Here is a 24,046-nt window from a genome sequence, read left to right on the forward strand (position 1 = left end):
CGCGCCAATGATTGGGACACAGAAACGACTGATTTGCGACATTTCTATCAAATTTGCAAAGCAAAATTGTAAAAAAGGCGATTATATATTTGACCCTAGGTGGACTCGAACCGCAATCTTTTAAATTAAAAAGAAAATAATAATGATAAACATTTATCTAATAATTAAATACATAAAATTTGATTTAATAATTTGGTTGATAATCATAATTAATTTATGTTTATGATTATCTTTATTTATTAATAGAGATTTATTTCAAAAATGATGAAATTATTTTAAATCTTATTTTATTTATCAAATAAATCTAGTTGTAAGTATTTTTGCTTGTTGTGATGATGAATTTAAAATTACTTTGACACAAATATTGCGTTTTAAAAAAACCCTTTTCAATATAAATATATTAAAACAGTTTTACAAACGTAAACATGTGCATTACCAGCTTCTTTTAAACATCTTTAAAAGACAAAAATAATTTTATAAATCCAAAATCAGATGATTGATTTAATGGAAGTTAAAGAATCTGTATTTTTCCATTAATCTTAAAGGTTGATAAACTACTTTTTTTGCTAGATGGTGGACTAAATTGCAGAAAAAATCTTAAAGGTCTGTGTTTTTTTCAAAACTCCCTTATATTGCCCACCACTTGCCTGAACATTACCAGACAGGATTGCATAATTAGTAATAACAAATTTTAACTTGTTTAAAAAAACTTTTGAATCGAATCAGTATTTTATTTATTTAGTCACCAAGGCTTCATAGCTTAGTGGTAAAGCGTCTGTCTCGTAAACAGGAGATCCTGGGTTCAATCTCCAGAAACGCCTAATATTATTTTACTATCATGAAGTTGGTTGTTATTTTAAAAAAAAATTTTTCTGATTACTTTAAAATAATACGTTAAACTTTAAACACCACGAAGATTTGTAAACCTATCATGACGTTTATGTTAAATTAGGCTATTGTTTATCTTCCGACTGTAATTAACAGCTTATGCAAATTCTAACTCGCGAATATAAAAAAAGTCGACTAAATTTTATTATTTTTTTTGATATTCTGTGCAATGTTTTTGCACAAGTAGCAAATTTAATAATTTTGATTGTTCTTAATGATTGGTTGTGTACAAGAATATGAGATTCCGACTATTTAAAAAAAATTAACACTAAATTTACTTTGAAGTCCAAATCCATGTTTGTTTGGTGGCGTCCGTTTAGTAAAACTAAATTGCCAGGTTTAATTTAAGTATATGCACTTAATATGAAGCGTAAATGACTAGATTAAAATATGAATCAATACCAGAAAAAAAACAGATAAATTTTTGTGCGACAAGAAATGTTAAATATAAACTGCAAATTTCATAAACAAGTTATAATTAAAAGCATTCGATATACTTTTGACATCGAAAAAAGAAAGTCAAAGCTTGTCAGCACATAAAATTTCGTATTAAATCAACATCAAATTTTTTTTTTATTAAAATTAAAGTAAGTTTATGTGAATTTATTTTAAATAAGTTACATACCAATCAACCTTAATGACAACTTAATTTCTAATATCTTAAAAAAAAACTTATTTTAGCTGTGTTTTTTAAAAGAAAAAAGCAAAAATAGCACTTAAAATATAAATTTACCATTTGACTTTAAAAAGCTGCTATGGTTTTTTGTTAAAAAAAAGAATGCCCTATTAAATGGTTGTCACAGTAATTCTGACGCAGGGTTTAAAATAACGAAAATAAATGCAAGTAATTAAAAGTAACTTAAATGTAAACACATCAAAAAATTAAGTAAATTATTAATGAAACAAAAAAAATAAAATTAAAGTTACCATATTTTTCAACAAAAGCGCAAAATTTTATTATTTGCTTCCTGTAGAGTTTCTACAAAGTGTTAAAAAAGGGCAAATTCTAACTAACTTTATCGAACCGCTGACATTTTGTGATGTGCATATTTTGGCATGCAAGAAGTTAATTAAACTTTTGTAATCGAGGAATATTTTAGTTATTTGCAGCTAATAGCTTAGTTCGACATCATTTTGCAGAAGCATTTGGTAAGTGCAACAGTCATTAAATACACTTTTCTGTCTGTCTGTTTAATATTAAAACTGTGTTGATGGAATACACTAACAAAAGTAAGGTTGCCTATTTTTATTGCAAACTTAGGCTATTTATGTACATTACACAAACACTTGAACAATAAGAGTAGGACAACAACATAAACATGGGGTGATGTTGTGATTGTATAGAGAAGAGAAAGGATGGCTAGGAAAAGGAGGAGGGAGGGGGGTGGTGGAGATTTAAGTATGTAGAGGTAAAAGAATATTTATTCGAAAGAAAAGTTAAATAGATTATCAACAAAAACTTTATAATCTGAGGTGTCTTAATTACAATGCTTAATAATATATCGTGTTATTTTATAGAAGAGCTGACAAGATGAACAAGAAAATTAATAAATTGTTTATAAATATTTTCGTTGAAATCTATTGTCAGTTGTTACATAACTTGCACCATTATTTCCCCAAAGTTTTTAGTTTTAAACTTAATAGACGCTTATAATAAAATAAATCTGTTATGCTACTTTGCTTTTTATTGTGTCAATTCAAGCTCTATTAAAATGAGAATTTGAAATATACAAAATACGTTTTAAATTATATAGGAAATAGACAATAATAAATAAATTTTGCGTACGCCGTGTGAAAGGGCCTTTATTTTAAACAATTAACTATTAAATCTAAAAATAGCGTGTTTACAGCAAATAAATTCAAAAAGTTTCTGGGGAAGCATGCCCATTATTTCGTTTTTTGTTTGGACAGACTTAACATTTTTAAAGTTTTAATTAACAAAACATTATTTATCAAATTTGACAGTGCGGGTGCGTGGCGCAATGGATAACGCGTCTGCCTACGGAGCAGAAGATTCCAGGTTCGAGTCCTGGCGCGCTCGTATTTTATTTAGCAAAATTTTTCCTACTTTAAGTACGTGAAATACTTATTTATGCTTAAGACATATTTATTTGTTCACTTTTCATCACACACAGAGTTACGGTTGCTAATTGAATCACACGATGTAATTGATAAAGTCGGTTTCATTTCACAATGGCATTGTGACGTTGAATAAAAGGGCAAAAAATTTGTACCTTTTTGCATAGGAAAGGGTGACCCTTGCCTAAATTTTTTTAAATCATTTTACAATTAATAAAACAAAAATAAACAATTGGATTAGGTTAAAGTAGTGATTGGGCTTCGTGAATAATAAAAAAGTGGCAATAAAGAGTAGGAAATGTATGTAATTTTTTTATACGCTATTTGAAGCGGTTTTATTGCATACTGTACAAAATCGTAAAACATACTCGTTGGGTTAATAAGTTTGCTTTGTTCTTTAAAAACACGATTAATAACGATAAAATTGCATCGCAGCGAAACAAAGCCATGTGTATTATAAGACGTCTTATATTTCTAGTTGTTGTTTAATTGTAAAAAAACTTAAAAAATGAGAAGCTGAATAAGTCAAGATGTAGTTTTTAAACAACAAATTTAATTTTCATACACAAAAGGTAAGTATTCTTTTTCTGAAAATAATTTTTAACTAGGGATATTCTCGGATAGAACATAAGAAGCCAATTTTCCAATCCGGTAAGTGATTGGTTTTGTGATAACAAACAAGGAGGTGCCTAGAATAAACATCCTTATATTGCAAAGTCTGAATAGTGGTAGCGTTAATCGGTTTTGCAACGCTTTGCAATAAAACTTGCAAATGCTTACTAGCAAGATTTATTACCGTCAACATTGTCACCAGACCAAGGAGCACAGTTTCAGTCGATACTTTTTAGGATTAAAATTTTCTTGACCTCACTCCCTACAAGAGTCTTTTACAGCGTTTATTTGTTCAAGCAAATGCTCAAAATATCAAAAACATTTTACTTAAAGTGGTAAAGGTTCATGATTTTTACTTTGGGTATAAAATTAGGTATTTTATTGTCAATTATGCTTAAATATTTGCTTGATTAATAAAAAATAAGATAAATATTTTGCTTTTAAATTTAGTTTGATTATATTATACGACATCGATGCGTGTTTGTTTGCTGAAATTTAGTCTAGTTATTATAAAGGTTATATTTTAATTTACTGTGTAAGTTTTTTTTATAAAAAAAAGGTTTAAACGGTTTTGAACCAAATGTCATTTTTTTTAAAATAAATCAAGTTAAAATGATATTACTGGGTGTGGGGTTCGAACCCACGCGGACATTCGTCCATTGGAACTTAAGTCCAACGCCTTAACCACTCGGCCAACCCAGTAAGTGCGAAAGCATTGTTAAGATGCTAATAAACATAAATCTTAAGTAAGCCACCAATTGTGATTGGCAGCCTTATGCCTTATTGTCTTTCGAAACTTTGATTTTAAGTCAATTTTTTTTGGTTGGTTTAAACAAGGTGTTTGCGTAGCGAACTTTGTGCGTACTTCGCGTCCTACTATTTCCTCGGGTATTCTAAACTTTTTTGGGGTGGTTCGTTTTAAAGTAGGAAATGTCATTTTGTATTGCCTTTAACATGCATTTTATTTAAATAACACGATTAGATATATAAAACTGTTATTATATTGCAAAACCTGTTACAGCAATAAAATAAATTTTAAATGGGCAAGTAATTCTTTTCTTTAATGAAATGCAATAACAGTCTTTAATTTAGTAACCATAATTATTTTTGTAATTGCGACAAAAATTATTTTAAATCATTTTATTAACAAAAGTAAATTAACGTAAAAGTTGCAACAAATATTTGCAGCTGGCCATTTACCCACAACCAGCAATTCGAATTTTTATCACTTTTGCTTATTTATTAAACATATATGTAGTTTTACAGACGTGATCCTACAACTTGAGTTGTAATAAAGAATATCTATCGGCTTACGTTTAAAAAATTAAAAATACGAACAATATGCCTTTTTTCTTTTAACTTTATTAATTGTTAGTCCACAAATAAGATTGGTTTGATTAAAATTCGATAAAAAATGTTAAAATTTAACATTCGTTTGATTAAAATTTGACAATTTGTTCAGCAAAATTTTATAAAATTCTGTTTTTAAAAATTATACAAATAGCATATATACCTTATTCAAATAGGAACAAAGTTGGTTGTTAGAAACGGTCAAAAGAATAACAGCAATTATAACTGTAAAGAAACTGCACTTAGCATATCTACACATATTACTGTAAATACCTAGCTTATTGGGACAAAAATCTACACTTAACCAATAAAAATAATTAAAACCCCAAAACCATGAAAAAATTACAATGCCATGGGACGAGCATTTAAATAATTGAATAAAATCACGCTAGCTGCCTCAAGAAGGAAAAGCAAGAGTTGCCGTGACCGATTGGTTAAGGCTATAAAAAAGGAAACTAATCAGCACTGCAGGCACAAGTTCGAATCCTGCCGAAAACGCATTTTTTTTGCATTTTTTAATTAAAAATTAAATTAAATAAATACAATTTTAGAAATTAAAGTTGCCTTGAAAAGTAAACAAAAAAGTTGTCGTGGCCGAGGCCATAGACTTACAATCTTTTAGGCGCTGTCCGCACATATTCGAATCCTGCCGACAACGAATTTTTTTATTTAGTTTTAGTTCAAATTTAAATAATTAATTAAAATCGCGCTAGCTGCTCGGGGAAAAAAACTTATTTTAGACTTGATTTCTTTTAGGCTCTGCCCGCGAAGGTTCGAGTCCAGCCGATAACGCATTTTTATTTCAGTTTTGTTATAAAATTAATTTAAATCACGCTAGCTGCTCCGAGAATCCAACATAACAGTTGTCAGGTTCGAATCCTGCCGACAACGCATTATTTTATTTTAAATACAAATTTAATTAACTAATTAAAATCACGCGAGGTGCTTCTAGAATGGAACATTAGAGTTGTCGTGGCCGATTGGTGGAGCTATAGGTTTGAGTTTTTTGAGGCTCTGCCCGCGCAGGTTCGACTCATGCCGACAACGCTTTATTTTATGTTTTAATACAACTTTAAATAATTTGATTAAATCACGCTGGCTGCTCCGAGATTCCAACATACGATTTGGCGTGGCCGAGTCGTTAAGGCAATCGACTTGAAATCTTTTGCGCTTTGCCCGCGAAGGTTCGAATCCTGTCGACAACGGATTTTTTTTTACTAATTTTTTAACTAAAATTACGCTAGCTGCCTTAAAGGGAACAAAGAGTTTATCCACAAAAAATAAGTAACGTTGTTCAGTGGATATCGTTGGACAGTACCTTCATAATAAAACTTTTACTGATCGTGCGGTAAATGATTAGGCGCTAATGGGGATCGACCCCAGGACCTTCTTTTTACTAGACAGGCGCTTTAACACTATGTCATAATGCCTTTAAAGAAAGTCGATGTATCAGTCATGTCGTTACAAACAAATGTATTTAAAATAAAGTAAAGTATTTTAATATTTAAATTCTTGTTGAAAACTCCCAAATTGAACGATCTATGCATCATAACATTAAAACGCACGTCGAAAATAAAAAAACTATTTCTACACGGACCGTCTGGGTGAAAACCAGAAATCCCAAGCTTGACAAGCATAAACTTTACCACCGATGTTTAATATTGTCTCCAAGATAAGTTTTGTTAAAAATGGAGTGTAGTAAATTTATTGATTAATAACTGCCCTTAGCTGTCGGTTGTTTACAAGAATATAAAATTCTGTCTAATTTCTTTCAAAATTAAACGCTAAATTAAGTAATGTCTAAATCCATGTTTACCTCCAACTTTTCGGTTAAAGAGTTAAACGCGCCAATGATTGCGACACAGAAACGACTGATTTGCGACATTTCTATCAAATTTGCAAAGCAAAATTGTAAAAAAAGCGATTATATATTTGACCCTAGGTGGACTCGAACCGCAATCTTTTAAATTAAAAAGAAAATAATAATGATAAACATTTATCTAATAATTAAATACATAAAATTTGATTTAATAATTTAGTTGATAATCATAATTAATTTATGTTTATGATTATCTTTATTTATTAATAGAGATTTATTTCAAAAATGATGAAATTATTTTAAATCTTATTTTATTTATCAAATAAATCTAGTTGTAAGTATTTTTGCTTGTTGTGATGATGAATTTAAAATTACTTTGACACAATTATTGCGTTTTAAAAAAACCCTTTTCAATATAAATATATTAAAACAGTTTTACAAACGTAAACATGTGCATTACCAGCTTCTTTTAAACATCTTTAGAAGACAAAAATAATTTTATAAATCCAAAATCAGATGATTGATTTAATGGAAGTTAAAGAATCTGTATTTTTCCATTAATCTTAAAGGTTGATAAACTACTTTTTTTGCTAGATGGTGGACTAAATTGCAGAAAAAATCTTAAAGGTCTGTGTTTTTTTCAAAACTCCTTTATATTGCCCACCACTTGCCTGAACATTACCAGACAGGATTGCATAATTAGTAATAACAAATTTTAACTTGTTTAAAAAAACTTTTGAATCGAATCAGTATTTTATTTATTTAGTCACCAAGGCTTCATAGCTTAGTGGTAAAGCGTCTGTCTCGTAAACAGGAGATCCTGGGTTCAATCTCCAGAAACGCCTAATATTATTTTACTATCATGAAGTTGGTTGTTATTTTAAAAAAAAATTTTTCTGATTACTTTAAAATAATACGTTAAACTTTAAACACCACGAAGATTTGTAAACCTATCATGACGTTTATGTTAAATTAGGCTATTGTTTATCTTCCGACTGTAATTAACAGCTTATGCAAATTCTAACTCGCGAATATAAAAAAAGTCGACTAAATTTTATTATTTTTTTTGATATTCTGTGCAATGTTTTTGCACAAGTAGCAAATTTAATAATTTTGATTGTTCTTAATGATTGGTTGTGTACAAGAATATGAGATTCCGACTATTTAAAAAAAATTAACACTAAATTTACTTTGAAGTCCAAATCCATGTTTGTTTGGTGGCGTCCGTTTAGTAAAACTAAATTGCCAGGTTTAATTTAAGTATATGCACTTAATATGAAGCGTAAATGACTAGATTAAAATATGAATCAATACCAGAAAAAAAACAGATAAATTTTTGTGCGACAAGAAATGTTAAATATAAACTGCAAATTTCATAAACAAGTTATAATTAAAAGCATTCGATATACTTTTGACATCGAAAAAAGAAAGTCAAAGCTTGTCAGCACATAAAATTTCGTATTAAATCAACATCAAATATTTTTTTTATTAAAATTAAAGTAAGTTTATGTGAATTTATTTTAAATAAGTTACATACCAATCAACCTTAATGACAACTTAATTTCTAATATCTTAAAAAAAAACTTATTTTAGCTGTGTTTTTTAAAAGAAAAAAGCAAAAATAGCACTTAAAATATAAATTTACCATTTGACTTTAAAAAGCTGCTATGGTTTTTTGTTAAAAAAAAGAATGCCCTATTAAATGGTTGTCACAGTAATTCTGACGCAGGGTTTAAAATAACGAAAATAAATGCAAGTAATTAAAAGTAACTTAAATGTAAACACATCAAAAAATTAAGTAAATTATTAATGAAACAAAAAAAATAAAATTAAAGTTACCATATTTTTCAACAAAAGCGCAAAATTTTATTATTTGCTTCCTGTAGAGTTTCTACAAAGTGTTAAAAAAGGGCAAATTCTAACTAACTTTATCGAACCGCTGACATTTTGTGATGTGCATATTTTGGTATGCAAGAAGTTAATTAAACTTTTGTAATCGAGGAATATTTTAGTTATTTGCAGCTAATAGCTTAGTTCGACATCATTTTGCAGAAGCATTTGGTAAGTGCAACAGTCATTAAATACACTTTTCTGTCTGTCTGTTTAATATTAAAACTGTGTTGATGGAATACACTAACAAAAGTAAGGTTGCCTATTTTTATTGCAAATTTAGGCTATTTATGTACATTACACAAACACTTGAACAATAAGAGTAGGACAACAACATAAACATGGGGTGATGTTGTGATTGTATAGAGAAGAGAAAGGATGGCTAGGAAAAGGAGGAGGGAGGGGGGTGGTGGAGATTTAAGTATGTAGAGGTAAAAGAATATTTATTCGAAAGAAAAGTTAAATAGATTATCAACAAAAACTTTATAATCTGAGGTGTCTTAATTACAATGCTTAATAATATATCGTGTTATTTTATAGAAGAGCTGACAAGATGAACAAGAAAATTAATAAATTGTTTATAAATATTTTCGTTGAAATCTATTGTCAGTTGTTACATAACTTGCACCATTATTTCCCCAAAGTTTTTAGTTTTAAACTTAATAGACGCTTATAATAAAATAAATCTGTTATGCTACTTTGCTTTTTATTGTGTCAATTCAAGCTCTATTAAAATGAGAATTTGAAATATACAAAATACGTTTTAAATTATATAGGAAATAGACAATAATAAATAAATTTTGCGTACGCCGTGTGAAAGGGCCTTTATTTTAAACAATTAACTATTAAATCTAAAAATAGCGTGTTTACAGCAAATAAATTCAAAAAGTTTCTGGGGAAGCATGCCCATTATTTCGTTTTTTGTTTGGACAGACTTAACATTTTTAAAGTTTTAATTAACAAAACATTATTTATCAAATTTGACAGTGCGGGTGCGTGGCGCAATGGATAACGCGTCTGCCTACGGAGCAGAAGATTCCAGGTTCGAGTCCTGGCGCGCTCGTATTTTATTTAGCAAAATTTTTCCTACTTTAAGTACGTGAAATACTTATTTATGCTTAAGACATATTTATTTGTTCACTTTTCATCACACACAGAGTTACGGTTGCTAATTGAATCACACGATGTAATTGATAAAGTCGGTTTCATTTCACAATGGCATTGTGACGTTGAATAAAAGGGCAAAAAATTTGTACCTTTTTGCATAGGAAAGGGTGACCCTTGCCTAAATTTTTTTAAATCATTTTACAATTAATAAAACAAAAATAAACAATTGGATTAGGTTAAAGTAGTGATTGGGCTTCGTGAATAATAAAAAAGTGGCAATAAAGAGTAGGAAATGTATGTAATTTTTTTATACGCTATTTGAAGCGGTTTTATTGCATACTGTACAAAATCGTAAAACATACTCGTTGGGTTAATAAGTTTGCTTTGTTCTTTAAAAACACGATTAATAACGATAAAATTGCATCGCAGCGAAACAAAGCCATGTGTATTATAAGACGTCTTATATTTCTAGTTGTTGTTTAATTGTAAAAAAACTTAAAAAATGAGAAGCTGAATAAGTCAAGATGTAGTTTTTAAACAACAAATTTAATTTTCATACACAAAAGGTAAGTATTCTTTTTCTGAAAATAATTTTTAACTAGGGATATTCTCGGATAGAACATAAGAAGCCAATTTTCCAATTCGGTAAGTGATTGGTTTTGTGATAACAAACAAGGAGGTGCCTAGAATAAACATCCTTATATTGCAAAGTCTGAATAGTGGTAGCGTTAATCGGTTTTGCAACGCTTTGCAATAAAACTTGCAAATGCTTACTAGCAAGATTTATTACCGTCAACATTGTCACCAGACCAAGGAGCACAGTTTCAGTCGATACTTTTTAGGATTAAAATTTTCTTGACCTCACTCCCTACAAGAGTCTTTTACAGCGTTTATTTGTTCAAGCAAATGCTCAAAATATCAAAAACATTTTACTTAAAGTGGTAAAGGTTCATGATTTTTACTTTGGGTATAAAATTAGGTATTTTATTGTCAATTATGCTTAAATATTTGCTTGATTAATAAAAAATAAGATAAATATTTTGCTTTTAAATTTAGTTTGATTATATTATACGACATCGATGCGTGTTTGTTTGCTGAAATTTAGTCTAGTTATTATAAAGGTTATATTTTAATTTACTGTGTAAGTTTTTTTTATAAAAAAAAGGTTTAAACGGTTTTGAACCAAATGTCATTTTTTTTAAAATAAATCAAGTTAAAATGATATTACTGGGTGTGGGGTTCGAACCCACGCGGACATTCGTCCATTGGAACTTAAGTCCAACGCCTTAACCACTCGGCCAACCCAGTAAGTGCGAAAGCATTGTTAAGATGCTAATAAACATAAATCTTAAGTAAGCCACCAATTGTGATTGGCAGCCTTATGCCTTATTGTCTTTCGAAACTTTGATTTTAAGTCAATTTTTTTTGGTTGGTTTAAACAAGGTGTTTGCGTAGCGAACTTTGTGCGTACTTCGCGTCCTACTATTTCCTCGGGTATTCTAAACTTTTTTGGGGTGGTTCGTTTTAAAGTAGGAAATGTCATTTTGTATTGCCTTTAACATGCATTTTATTTAAATAACACGATTAGATATATAAAACTGTTATTATATTGCAAAACCTGTTACAGCAATAAAATAAATTTTAAATGGGCAAGTAATTCTTTTCTTTAATGAAATGCAATAACAGTCTTTAATTTAGTAACCATAATTATTTTTGTAATTGCGACAAAAATTATTTTAAATCATTTTATTAACAAAAGTAAATTAACGTAAAAGTTGCAACAAATATTTGCAGCTGGCCATTTACCCACAACCAGCAATTCGAATTTTTATCACTTTTGCTTATTTATTAAACATATATGTAGTTTTACAGACGTGATCCTACAACTTGAGTTGTAATAAAGAATATCTATCGGCTTACGTTTAAAAAATTAAAAATACGAACAATATGCCTTTTTTCTTTTAACTTTATTAATTGTTAGTCCACAAATAAGATTGGTTTGATTAAAATTCGATAAAAAATGTTAAAATTTAACATTCGTTTGATTAAAATTTGACAATTTGTTCAGCAAAATTTTATAAAATTCTGTTTTTAAAAATTATACAAATAGCATATATACCTTATTCAAATAGGAACAAAGTTGGTTGTTAGAAACGGTCAAAAGAATAACAGCAATTATAACTGTAAAGAAACTGCACTTAGCATATTTACACATATTACTGTAAATACCTAGCTTATTGGGACAAAAATCTACACTTAACCAATAAAAATAATTAAAACCCCAAAACCATGAAAAAATTACAATGCCATGGGACGAGCATTTAAATAATTGAATAAAATCACGCTAGCTGCCTCAAGAAGGAAAAGCAAGAGTTGCCGTGACCGATTGGTTAAGGCTATAAAAAAGGAAACTAATCAGCACTGCAGGCACAAGTTCGAATCCTGCCGAAAACGCATTTTTTTTGCATTTTTTAATTAAAAATTAAATTAAATAAATACAATTTTAGAAATTAAAGTTGCCTTGAAAAGTAAACAAAAAAGTTGTCGTGGCCGAGGCCATAGACTTACAATCTTTTAGGCGCTGTCCGCACATATTCGAATCCTGCCGACAACGAATTTTTTTATTTAGTTTTAGTTCAAATTTAAATAATTAATTAAAATCGCGCTAGCTGCTCGGGGAAAAAAACTTATTTTAGACTTGATTTCTTTTAGGCTCTGCCCGCGAAGGTTCGAGTCCAGCCGATAACGCATTTTTATTTCAGTTTTGTTATAAAATTAATTTAAATCACGCTAGCTGCTCCGAGAATCCAACATAACAGTTGTCAGGTTCGAATCCTGCCGACAACGCATTATTTTATTTTAAATACAAATTTAATTAACTAATTAAAATCACGCGAGGTGCTTCTAGAATGGAACATTAGAGTTGTCGTGGCCGATTGGTGGAGCTATAGGTTTGAGTTTTTTGAGGCTCTGCCCGCGCAGGTTCGACTCATGCCGACAACGCTTTATTTTATGTTTTAATACAACTTTAAATAATTTGATTAAATCACGCTGGCTGCTCCGAGAATCCAACATACGAGTTGGCGTGGCCGAGTCGTTAAGGCAATCGACTTGAAATCTTTTGCGCTTTGCCCGCGAAGGTTCGAATCCTGTCGACAACGGATTTTTTTTTACTAATTTTTTAACTAAAATTACGCTAGCTGCCTTAAAGGGAACAAAGAGTTTATCCACAAAAAATAAGTAACGTTGTTCAGTGGATATCGTTGGACAGTACCTTCATAATAAAACTTTTACTGATCGTGCGGTAAATGATTAGGCGCTAATGGGGATCGACCCCAGGACCTTCTTTTTACTAGACAGGCGCTTTAACACTATGTCATAATGCCTTTAAAGAAAGTCGATGTATCAGTCATGTCGTTACAAACAAATGTATTTAAAATAAAGTAAAGTATTTTAATATTTAAATTCTTGTTGAAAACTCCCAAATTGAACGATCTATGCATCATAACATTAAAACGCACGTCGAAAATAAAAAAACTATTTCTACACGGACCGTCTGGGTGAAAACCAGAAATCCCAAGCTTGACAAGCATAAACTTTACCACCGATGTTTAATATTGTCTCCAAGATAAGTTTTGTTAAAAATGGAGTGTAGTAAATTTATTGATTAATAACTGCCCTTAGCTGTCGGTTGTTTACAAGAATATAAAATTCTGTCTAATTTCTTTCAAAATTAAACGCTAAATTAAGTAATGTCTAAATCCATGTTTACCTCCAACTTTTCGGTTAAAGAGTTAAACGCGCCAATGATTGCGACACAGAAACGACTGATTTGCGACATTTCTATCAAATTTGCAAAGCAAAATTGTAAAAGAAGACGATTATATATTTGACCCTGGGTGGACTCGAACCGCAATCTTTTAAATTAAAAAGAAAATAATGATAAACATTTATCTAATAATTAAATACATAAAATTTGATTTAATAATTTAGTTGATAATCTTAATTAATTTATGTTTATGATTATCTTTATTTATTAATAGAAATTAATTTTAAAAATGATCAAATGATTTTAAATCGTATTTTATTTATCAAATAAATCCAGTTGTAAGTATTTTTGCTTGTTGTAATAATGATTTTCAAATTACTTTGACACAATTATTGCGTTCTTTAAAAAAAATAATTGTATGGGATATCACCCTTTTTAATATAAATATATTAAAACAGTTTTACAAACGTTAACATGTGCATCACCAGCTTTTTTTTAACATCTTTAAAAAACGGAAATAATTTTATAAATTCAAAATCAGATGATTGATTTAATGGAAGTTAATAGTTAATAGCCAAATGCGCCAACGATTGCAACACAACAACAACTGATTCGCGACATTTTTATGAAATTTGCAAAACATTATTATAGTAATAAAAATGAAGCAAACAAAAAATCGTCCCTGGGTGGGCTTGAACCACCAACCTTTCGGTTAACAGCCGAACGCGCTAACCGATTGCGCCACAGAGACGACATTCATTGCTACAGTTGAATTGAATCTAAAGATTAAAATTATAATAATAAAAATGTAACAAAATGTATTTGACCTTGGGTGGACTCGAACAACCGACCTTTCGGTTAACAGACGAACTCGCAAGTGATTGCGCCATAGAGACGACATTTTTTGGCACACTTGATCTAAATTTAGAGATCAAAATTATAATAAAAAAATGTAACAAAATAAATTTGGCCCTTGGTGGACTTAAACCTTCAAACTTTCTCCTAACAGCTGAACGCCCTAACCGATTGCGCGACAGAGACAATTATTTCGCCCACTTTGTTTAAATTTGCAAAGCAAAATTAATACAATTAAAATGTAATTATATATTTCGTTCATAAATGGGCCCGAACCTTCAACCTTGCGGTTAAGAGCAAAACGCGCCAATCTATTGCGACACAAATACGACTAATTCGCGACACTTCTATTAAATTTGCAAAGCAAAATTATAATAATAAAAATGAGAAAAAACTAGTTTCGTTCTTGGGGGGGGGGGGGGGGGTCGAACCTCCAACTTTTCGGTTAAAGAGCTAAACGCGCCAATGATTGGGACACAGAAACGACTGATTTGCGACATTTCTATCAAATTTGCAAAGCAAAATTGTAAAAAAGGCGATTATATATTTGACCCTAGGTGGACTCGAACCGCAATCTTTTAAATTAAAAAGAAAATAATAATGATAAACATTTATCTAATAATTAAATACATAAAATTTGATTTAATAATTTAGTTGATAATCATAATTAATTTATGTTTATGATTATCTTTATTTATTAATAGAGATTTATTTCAAAAATGATGAAATTATTTTAAATCTTATTTTATTTATCAAATAAATCTAGTTGTAAGTATTTTTGCTTGTTGTGATGATGAATTTAAAATTACTTTGACACAATTATTGCGTTTTAAAAAAACCCTTTTCAATATAAATATATTAAAACAGTTTTACAAACGTAAACATGTGCATTACCAGCTTCTTTTAAACATCTTTAAAAGACAAAAATAATTTTATAAATCCAAAATCAGATGATTGATTTAATGGAAGTTAAAGAATCTGTATTTTTCCATTAATCTTAAAGGTTGATAAACTACTTTTTTTGCTAGATGGTGGACTAAATTGCAGAAAAAATCTTAAAGGTCTGTGTTTTTTTCAAAACTCCCTTATATTGCCCACCACTTGCCTGAACATTACCAGACAGGATTGCATAATTAGTAATAACAAATTTTAACTTGTTTAAAAAAACTTTTGAATCGAATCAGTATTTTATTTATTTAGTCACCAAGGCTTCATAGCTTAGTGGTAAAGCGTCTGTCTCGTAAACAGGAGATCCTGGGTTCAATCTCCAGAAACGCCTAATATTATTTTACTATCATGAAGTTGGTTGTTATTTTAAAAAAAAATTTTTCTGATTACTTTAAAATAATACGTTAAACTTTAAACACCACGAAGATTTGTAAACCTATCATGACGTTTATGTTAAATTAGGCTATTGTTTATCTTCCGACTGTAATTAACAGCTTATGCAAATTCTAACTCGCGAATATAAAAAAAGTCGACTAAATTTTATTATTTTTTTTGATATTCTGTGCAATGTTTTTGCACAAGTAGCAAATTTAATAATTTTGATTGTTCTTAATGATTGGTTGTGTACAAGAATATGAGATTCCGACTATTTAAAAAAAATTAACACTAAATTTACTTTGAAGTCCAAATCCATGTTTGTTTGGTGGCGTCCGTTTAGTAAAACTAAATTGCCAGGTTTAATTTAAGTATATGCACTTAATATGAAGCGTAAATGACTAGATTAAAATATGAATCAATACCAGAAAAAAAACAGATAAATTTTTGTGCGACAAGAAATGTTAAATATAAACTGCAAATTTCATAAACAAGTTATAATTAAAAGCATTCGATATACTTTTGACATCGAAAAAAGAAAGTCAAAGCTTGTCAGCACATAAAATTTCGTATTAAATCAACATCAAATTTTTTTTTTATTAAAATTAAAGTAAGTTTATGTGAATTTATTTTAAATAAGTTACATACCAATCAACCTTAATGACAACTTAATTTCTAATATCTTAAAAAAAAACTTATTTTAGCTGTGTTTTTTAAAAGAAAAAAGCAAAAATAGCACTTAAAATATAAATTTACCATTTGACTTTAAAAAGCTGCTATGGTTTTTTGTTAAAAAAAAGAATGCCCTATTAAATGGTTGTCACAGTAATTCTGACGCAGGGTTTAAAATAACGAAAATAAATGCAAGTAATTAAAAGTAACTTAAATGTAAACACATCAAAAAATTAAGTAAATTATTAATGAAACAAAAAAAATAAAATTAAAGTTGCCATATTTTTCAACAAAAGCGCAAAATTTTATTATTTGCTTCCTGTAGAGTTTCTACAAAGTGTTAAAAAAGGGCAAATTCTAACTAACTTTATCGAACCGCTGACATTCTGTGATGTGCATATTTTGGTATGCAAGAAGTTAATTAAACTTTTGTAATCGAGGAATATTTTAGTTATTTGCAGCTAATAGCTTAGTTCGACATCATTTTGCAGAAGCATTTGGTAAGTGCAACAGTCATTAAATACACTTTTCTGTCTGTCTGTTTAATATTAAAACTGTGTTGATGGAATACACTAACAAAAGTAAGGTTGCCTATTTTTATTGCAAACTTAAACAATAAGAGTAGGACAACAACTTGAACAATAAGAGTAGGACAACAACATAAACATGGGGTGATGTTGTGATTGTATAGAGAAGAGAAAGGATGGCTAGGAAAAGGAGGAGGGAGGGGGGTGGTGGAGATTTAAGTATGTAGAGGTAAAAGAATATTTATTCGAAAGAAAAGTTAAATAGATTATCAACAAAAACTTTATAATCTGAGGTGTCTTAATTACAATGCTTAATAATATATCGTGTTATTTTATAGAAGAGCTGACAAGATGAACAAGAAAATTAATAAATTGTTTATAAATTTTTTCGTTGAAATCTATTGTCAGTTGTTACATAACTTGCACCATTATTTCCCCAAAGTTTTTAGTTTTAAACTTAATAGACGCTTATAATAAAATAAATCTGTTATGCTACTTTGCTTTTTATTGTGTCAATTCAAGCTCTATTAAAATGAGAATTTGAAATATACAAAATACGTTTTAAATTATATAGGAAATAGACAATAATAAATAAATTTTGCGTACGCCGTGTGAAAGGGCCTTTATTTTAAACAATTAACTATTAAATCTAAAAATAGCGTGTTTACAGCAAATAAATTCAAAAAGTTTCTGGGGAAGCATGCCCATTATTTCGTTTTTTGTTTGGACAGACTTAACATTTTTAAAGTTTTAATTAACAAAACATTATTTATCAAATTTGACAGTGCGGGTGCGTGGCGCAATGGATAACGCGTCTGCCTACGGAGCAGAAGATTCCAGGTTCGAGTCCTGGCGCGCTCGTATTTTATTTAGCAAAATTTTTCCTACTTTAAGTACGTGAAATACTTATTTATGCTTAAGACATATTTATTTGTTCACTTTTCATCACACACAGAGTTACGGTTGCTAATTGAATCACACGATGTAATTGATAAAGTCGGTTTCATTTCACAATGGCATTGTGACGTTGAATAAAAGGGCAAAACATTTGTACCTTTTTGCATAGGAAAGGGTGACCCTTGCCTAATTTTTTTTAAATCATTTTACAATTAATAAAACAAAAATAAACAATTGGATTAGGTTAAAGTAGTGATTGGGCTTCGTGAATAATAAAAAAGTGGCAATAAAGAGTAGGAAATGTATGTAATTTTTTTATACGCTATTTGAAGCGGTTTTATTGCATACTGTACAAAATCGTAAAACATACTCGTTGGGTTAATAAGTTTGCTTTGTTCTTTAAAAACACGATTAATAACGATAAAATTGCATCGCAGCGAAACAAAGCCATGTGTATTATAAGACGTCTTATATTTCTAGTTGTTGTTTAATTGTAAAAAAACTTAAAAAATGAGAAGCTGAATAAGTCAAGATGTAGTTTTTAAACAACAAATTTAATTTTCATACACAAAAGGTAAGTATTCTTTTTCTGAAAATAATTTTTAACTAGGGATATTCTCGGATAGAACATAAGAAGCCAATTTTCCAATTCGGTAAGTGATTGGTTTTGTGATAACAAACAAGGAGGTGCCTAGAATAAACATCCTTATATTGCAAAGTCTGAATAGTGGTAGCGTTAATCGGTTTTGCAACGCTTTGCAATAAAACTTGCAAATGCTTACTAGCAAGATTTATTACCGTCAACATTGTCACCAGACCAAGGAGCACAGTTTCAGTCGATACTTTTTAGGATTAAAATTTTCTTGACCTCACTCCCTACAAGAGTCTTTTACAGCGTTTATTTGTTCAAGCAAATGCTCAAAATATCAAAAACATTTTACTTAAAGTGGTAAAGGTTCATGATTTTTACTTTGGGTATAAAATTAGGTATTTTATTGTCAATTATGCTTAAATATTTGCTTGATTAATAAAAAATAAGATAAATATTTTGCTTTTAAATTTAGTTTGATTATATTATACGACATCGATGCGTGTTTGTTTGCTGAAATTTAGTCTAGTTATTATAAAGGTTATATTTTAATTTACTGTGTAAGTTTTTTTTATAAAAAAAAGGTTTAAACGGTTTTGAACCAAATGTCATTTTTTTTAAAATAAATCAAGTTAAAATGATATTACTGGGTGTGGGGTTCGAACCCACGCGGACATTCGTCCATTGGAACTTAAGTCCAACGCCTTAACCACTCGGCCAACCCAGTAAGTGCGAAAGCATTGTTAAGATGCTAATAAACATAAATCTTAAGTAAGCCACCAATTGTGATTGGCAGCCTTATGCCTTATTGTCTTTCGAAACTTTGATTTTAAGTCAATTTTTTTTGGTTGGTTTAAACAAGGTGTTTGCGTAGCGAACTTTGTGCGTACTTCGCGTCCTACTATTTCCTCGGGTATTCTAAACTTTTTTGGGGTGGTTCGTTTTAAAGTAGGAAATGTCATTTTGTATTGCCTTTAACATGCATTTTATTTAAATAACACGATTAGATATATAAAACTGTTATTATATTGCAAAACCTGTTACAGCAATAAAATAAATTTTAAATGGGCAAGTAATTCTTTTCTTTAATGAAATGCAATAACAGTCTTTAATTTAGTAACCATAATTATTTTTGTAATTGCGACAAAAATTATTTTAAATCATTTTATTAACAAAAGTAAATTAACGTAAAAGTTGCAACAAATATTTGCAGCTGGCCATTTACCCACAACCAGCAATTCGAATTTTTATCACTTTTGCTTATTTATTAAACATATATGTAGTTTTACAGACGTGATCCTACAACTTGAGTTGTAATAATGAATATCTATCGGCTTACGTTTAAAAAATTAAAAATACGAACAATATGCCTTTTTTCTTTTAACTTTATTAATTGTTAGTCCACAAATAAGATTGGTTTGATTAAAATTCGATAAAAAATGTTAAAATTTAACATTCGTTTGATTAAAATTTGACAATTTGTTCAGCAAAATTTTATAAAATTCTGTTTTTAAAAATTATACAAATAGCATATATACCTTATTCAAATAGGAACAAAGTTGGTTGTTAGAAACGGTCAAAAGAATAACAGCAATTATAACTGTAAAGAAACTGCACTTAGCATATCTACACATATTACTGTAAATACCTAGCTTATTGGGACAAAAATCTACACTTAACCAATAAAAATAATTAAAACCCCAAAACCATGAAAAAATTACAATGCCATGGGACGAGCATTTAAATAATTGAATAAAATCACGCTAGCTGCCTCAAGAAGGAAAAGCAAGAGTTGCCGTGACCGATTGGTTAAGGCTATAAAAAAGGAAACTAATCAGCACTGCAGGCACAAGTTCGAATCCTGCCGAAAACGCATTTTTTTTGCATTTTTTAATTAAAAATTAAATTAAATAAATACAATTTTAGAAATTAAAGTTGCCTTGAAAAGTAAACAAAAAAGTTGTCGTGGCCGAGGCCATAGACTTACAATCTTTTAGGCGCTGTCCGCACATATTCGAATCCTGCCGACAACGAATTTTTTTATTTAGTTTTAGTTCAAATTTAAATAATTAATTAAAATCGCGCTAGCTGCTCGGGGAAAAAAACTTATTTTAGACTTGATTTCTTTTAGGCTCTGCCCGCGAAGGTTCGAGTCCAGCCGATAACGCATTTTTATTTCAGTTTTGTTATAAAATTAATTTAAATCACGCTAGCTGCTCCGAGAATCCAACATAACAGTTGTCAGGTTCGAATCCTGCCGACAACGCATTATTTTATTTTAAATACAAATTTAATTAACTAATTAAAATCACGCGAGGTGCTTCTAGAATGGAACATTAGAGTTGTCGTGGCCGATTGGTGGAGCTATAGGTTTGAGTTTTTTGAGGCTCTGCCCGCGCAGGTTCGACTCATGCCGACAACGCTTTATTTTATGTTTTAATACAACTTTAAATAATTTGATTAAATCACGCTGGCTGCTCCGAGATTCCAACATACGAATTGGCGTGGCCGAGTCGTTAAGGCAATCGACTTGAAATCTTTTGCGCTTTGCCCGCGAAGGTTCGAATCCTGTCGACAACGGATTTTTTTTTACTAATTTTTTAACTAAAATTACGCTAGCTGCCTTAAAGGGAACAAAGAGTTTATCCACAAAAAATAAGTAACGTTGTTCAGTGGATATCGTTGGACAGTACCTTCATAATAAAACTTTTACTGATCGTGCGGTAAATGATTAGGCGCTAATGGGGATCGACCCCAGGACCTTCTTTTTACTAGACAGGCGCTTTAACACTATGTCATAATGCCTTTAAACAAAGTCGATGTATCAGTCATGTCGTTACAAACAAATGTATTTAAAATAAAGTAAAGTATTTTAATATTTAAATTCTTGTTGAAAACTCCCAAATTGAACGATCTATGCATCATAACATTAAAACGCACGTCGAAAATAAAAAAACTATTTCTACACGGACCGTCTGGGTGAAAACCAGAAATCCCAAGCTTGACAAGCATAAACTTTACCACCGATGTTTAATATTGTCTCCAAGATAAGTTTTGTTAAAAATGGAGTGTAGTAAATTTATTGATTAATAACTGCCCTTAGCTGTCGGTTGTTTACAAGAATATAAAATTCTGTCTAATTTCTTTCAAAATTAAACGCTAAATTAAGTAATGTCTAAATCCATGTTTACCTCCAACTTTTCGGTTAAAGAGTTAAACGCGCCAATGATTGCGACACAGAAACGACTGATTTGCGACATTTCTATCAAATTTGCAAAGCAAAATTGTAAAAGAAGACGATTATATATTTGACCCTGGGTGGACTCGAACCGCAATCTTTTAAATTAAAAAGAAAATAATGATAAACATTTATCTAATAATTAAATACATAAAATTTGATTTAATAATTTAGTTGATAATCTTAATTAATTTATGTTTATGATTATCTTTATTTATTAATAGAAATTAATTTTAAAAATGATCAAATGATTTTAAATCGTATTTTATTTATCAAATAAATCCAGTTGTAAGTATTTTTGCTTGTTGTAATAATGATTTTCAAATTACTTTGACACAATTATTGCGTTCTTTAAAAAAAATAATTGTATGGGATATCACCCTTTTTAATATAAATATATTAAAACAGTTTTACAAACGTTAACATGTGCATCACCAGCTTTTTTTTAACATCTTTAAAAAACGGAAATAATTTTATAAATTCAAAATCAGATGATTGATTTAATGGAAGTTAATAGTTAATAGCCAAATGCGCCAACGATTGCAACACAACAACAACTGATTCGCGACATTTTTATGAAATTTGCAAAACATTATTATAGTAATAAAAATGAAGCAAACAAAAAATCGTCCCTGAGTGTGCTTGAACCACCAACCTTTCGGTTAACAGCCGAACGCGCTAACCGATTGCGCCACAGAGACGACATTCATTGCTACAGTTGAATTGAATCTAAAGATTAAAATTATAATAATAAAAATGTAACAAAATGTATTTGACCTTGGGTGGACTCGAACAACCGACCTTTCGGTTAACAGACGAACTCGCAAGTGATTGCGCCATAGAGACGACATTTTTTGGCACACTTGATCTAAATTTAGAGATCAAAATTATAATAAAAAAATGTAACAAAATAAATTTGGCCCTTGGTGGACTTAAACCTTCAAACTTTCTCCTAACAGCTGAACGCCCTAACCGATTGCGCGACAGAGACAATTATTTCGCCCACTTTGTTTAAATTTGCAAAGCAAAATTAATACAATTAAAATGTAATTATATATTTCGTTCATAAATGGGCCCGAACCTTCAACCTTGCGGTTAAGAGCAAAACGCGCCAATCTATTGCGACACAAATACGACTAATTCGCGACACTTCTATTAAATTTGCAAAGCAAAATTATAATAATAAAAATGAGAAAAAACTAGTTTCGTTCTTGGGGGGGGTCGAACCTCCAACTTTTCGGTTAAAGAGCTAAACGCGCCAATGATTGGGACACAGAAACGACTGATTTGCGACATTTCTATCAAATTTGCAAAGCAAAATTGTAAAAAAGGCGATTATATATTTGACCCTAGGTGGACTCGAACCGCAATCTTTTAAATTAAAAAGAAAATAATAATGATAAACATTTATCTAATAATTAAATACATAAAATTTGATTTAATAATTTGGTTGATAATCATAATTAATTTATGTTTATGATTATCTTTATTTATTAATAGAGATTTATTTCAAAAATGATGAAATTATTTTAAATCTTATTTTATTTATCAAATAAATCTAGTTGTAAGTATTTTTGCTTGTTGTGATGATGAATTTAAAATTACTTTGACACAATTATTGCGTTTTAAAAAAACCCTTTTCAATATAAATATATTAAAACAGTTTTACAAACGTAAACATGTGCATTACCAGCTTCTTTTAAACATCTTTAAAAGACAAAAATAATTTTATAAATCCAAAATCAGATGATTGATTTAATGGAAGTTAAAGAATCTGTATTTTTCCATTAATCTTAAAGGTTGATAAACTACTTTTTTTGCTAGATGGTGGACTAAATTGCAGAAAAAATCTTAAAGGTCTGTGTTTTTTTCAAAACTCCCTTATATTGCCCACCACTTGCCTGAACATTACCAGACAGGATTGCATAATTAGTAATAACAAATTTTAACTTGTTTAAAAAAACTTTTGAATCGAATCAGTATTTTATTTATTTAGTCACCAAGGCTTCATAGCTTAGTGGTAAAGCGTCTGTCTCGTAAACAGGAGATCCTGGGTTCAATCTCCAGAAACGCCTAATATTATTTTACTATCATGAAGTTGGTTGTTATTTTAAAAAAAAATTTTTCTGATTACTTTAAAATAATACGTTAAACTTTAAACACCACGAAGATTTGTAAACCTATCATGACGTTTATGTTAAATTAGGCTATTGTTTATCTTCCGACTGTAATTAACAGCTTATGCAAATTCTAACTCGCGAATATAAAAAAAGTCGACTAAATTTTATTATTTTTTTTGATATTCTGTGCAATGTTTTTGCACAAGTAGCAAATTTAATAATTTTGATTGTTCTTAATGATTGGTTGTGTACAAGAATATGAGATTCCGACTATTTAAAAAAAATTAACACTAAATTTACTTTGAAGTCCA

At 29.6% G+C, this 24,046-nt stretch overlaps 7 non-coding genes across 7 annotated transcripts; 3 read left to right on the forward strand and 4 right to left on the reverse strand.

Moving 5' to 3' along the window:
• The first annotated feature begins 2,856 nt into the window (after window positions 1-2,856).
• Window positions 2,857-2,929, forward strand: Trnar-acg (transfer RNA arginine (anticodon ACG)). The gene has a single exon. It is a non-coding gene; the product is annotated as a tRNA-Arg (tRNA).
• A 1,269-nt stretch (window positions 2,930-4,198) lies between these two features.
• Trnal-uaa (transfer RNA leucine (anticodon UAA)) lies at window positions 4,199-4,281 on the reverse strand. The gene has a single exon. It is a non-coding gene; the product is annotated as a tRNA-Leu (tRNA).
• A 5,347-nt stretch (window positions 4,282-9,628) lies between these two features.
• On the forward strand, window positions 9,629-9,701 carry Trnar-acg (transfer RNA arginine (anticodon ACG)). The gene has a single exon. It is a non-coding gene; the product is annotated as a tRNA-Arg (tRNA).
• Window positions 9,702-10,970: 1,269 nt separating this feature from the next.
• Trnal-uaa (transfer RNA leucine (anticodon UAA)) lies at window positions 10,971-11,053 on the reverse strand. Its single transcript has one exon. It is a non-coding gene; the product is annotated as a tRNA-Leu (tRNA).
• A 3,138-nt stretch (window positions 11,054-14,191) lies between these two features.
• On the reverse strand, window positions 14,192-14,265 carry Trnan-guu (transfer RNA asparagine (anticodon GUU)). The gene has a single exon. It is a non-coding gene; the product is annotated as a tRNA-Asn (tRNA).
• A 3,414-nt stretch (window positions 14,266-17,679) lies between these two features.
• Window positions 17,680-17,752, forward strand: Trnar-acg (transfer RNA arginine (anticodon ACG)). Its single transcript has one exon. It is a non-coding gene; the product is annotated as a tRNA-Arg (tRNA).
• A 1,269-nt stretch (window positions 17,753-19,021) lies between these two features.
• Trnal-uaa (transfer RNA leucine (anticodon UAA)) lies at window positions 19,022-19,104 on the reverse strand. The gene has a single exon. It is a non-coding gene; the product is annotated as a tRNA-Leu (tRNA).
• Window positions 19,105-24,046: the final 4,942 nt, after the last annotated feature.

This window comes from Corella eumyota, chromosome 7 (genome assembly GCF_963082875.1).
Source record: "Corella eumyota chromosome 7, kaCorEumy4.1, whole genome shotgun sequence".
Classification (NCBI taxonomy): Eukaryota; Metazoa; Chordata; class Ascidiacea; order Phlebobranchia; family Corellidae; genus Corella; species Corella eumyota.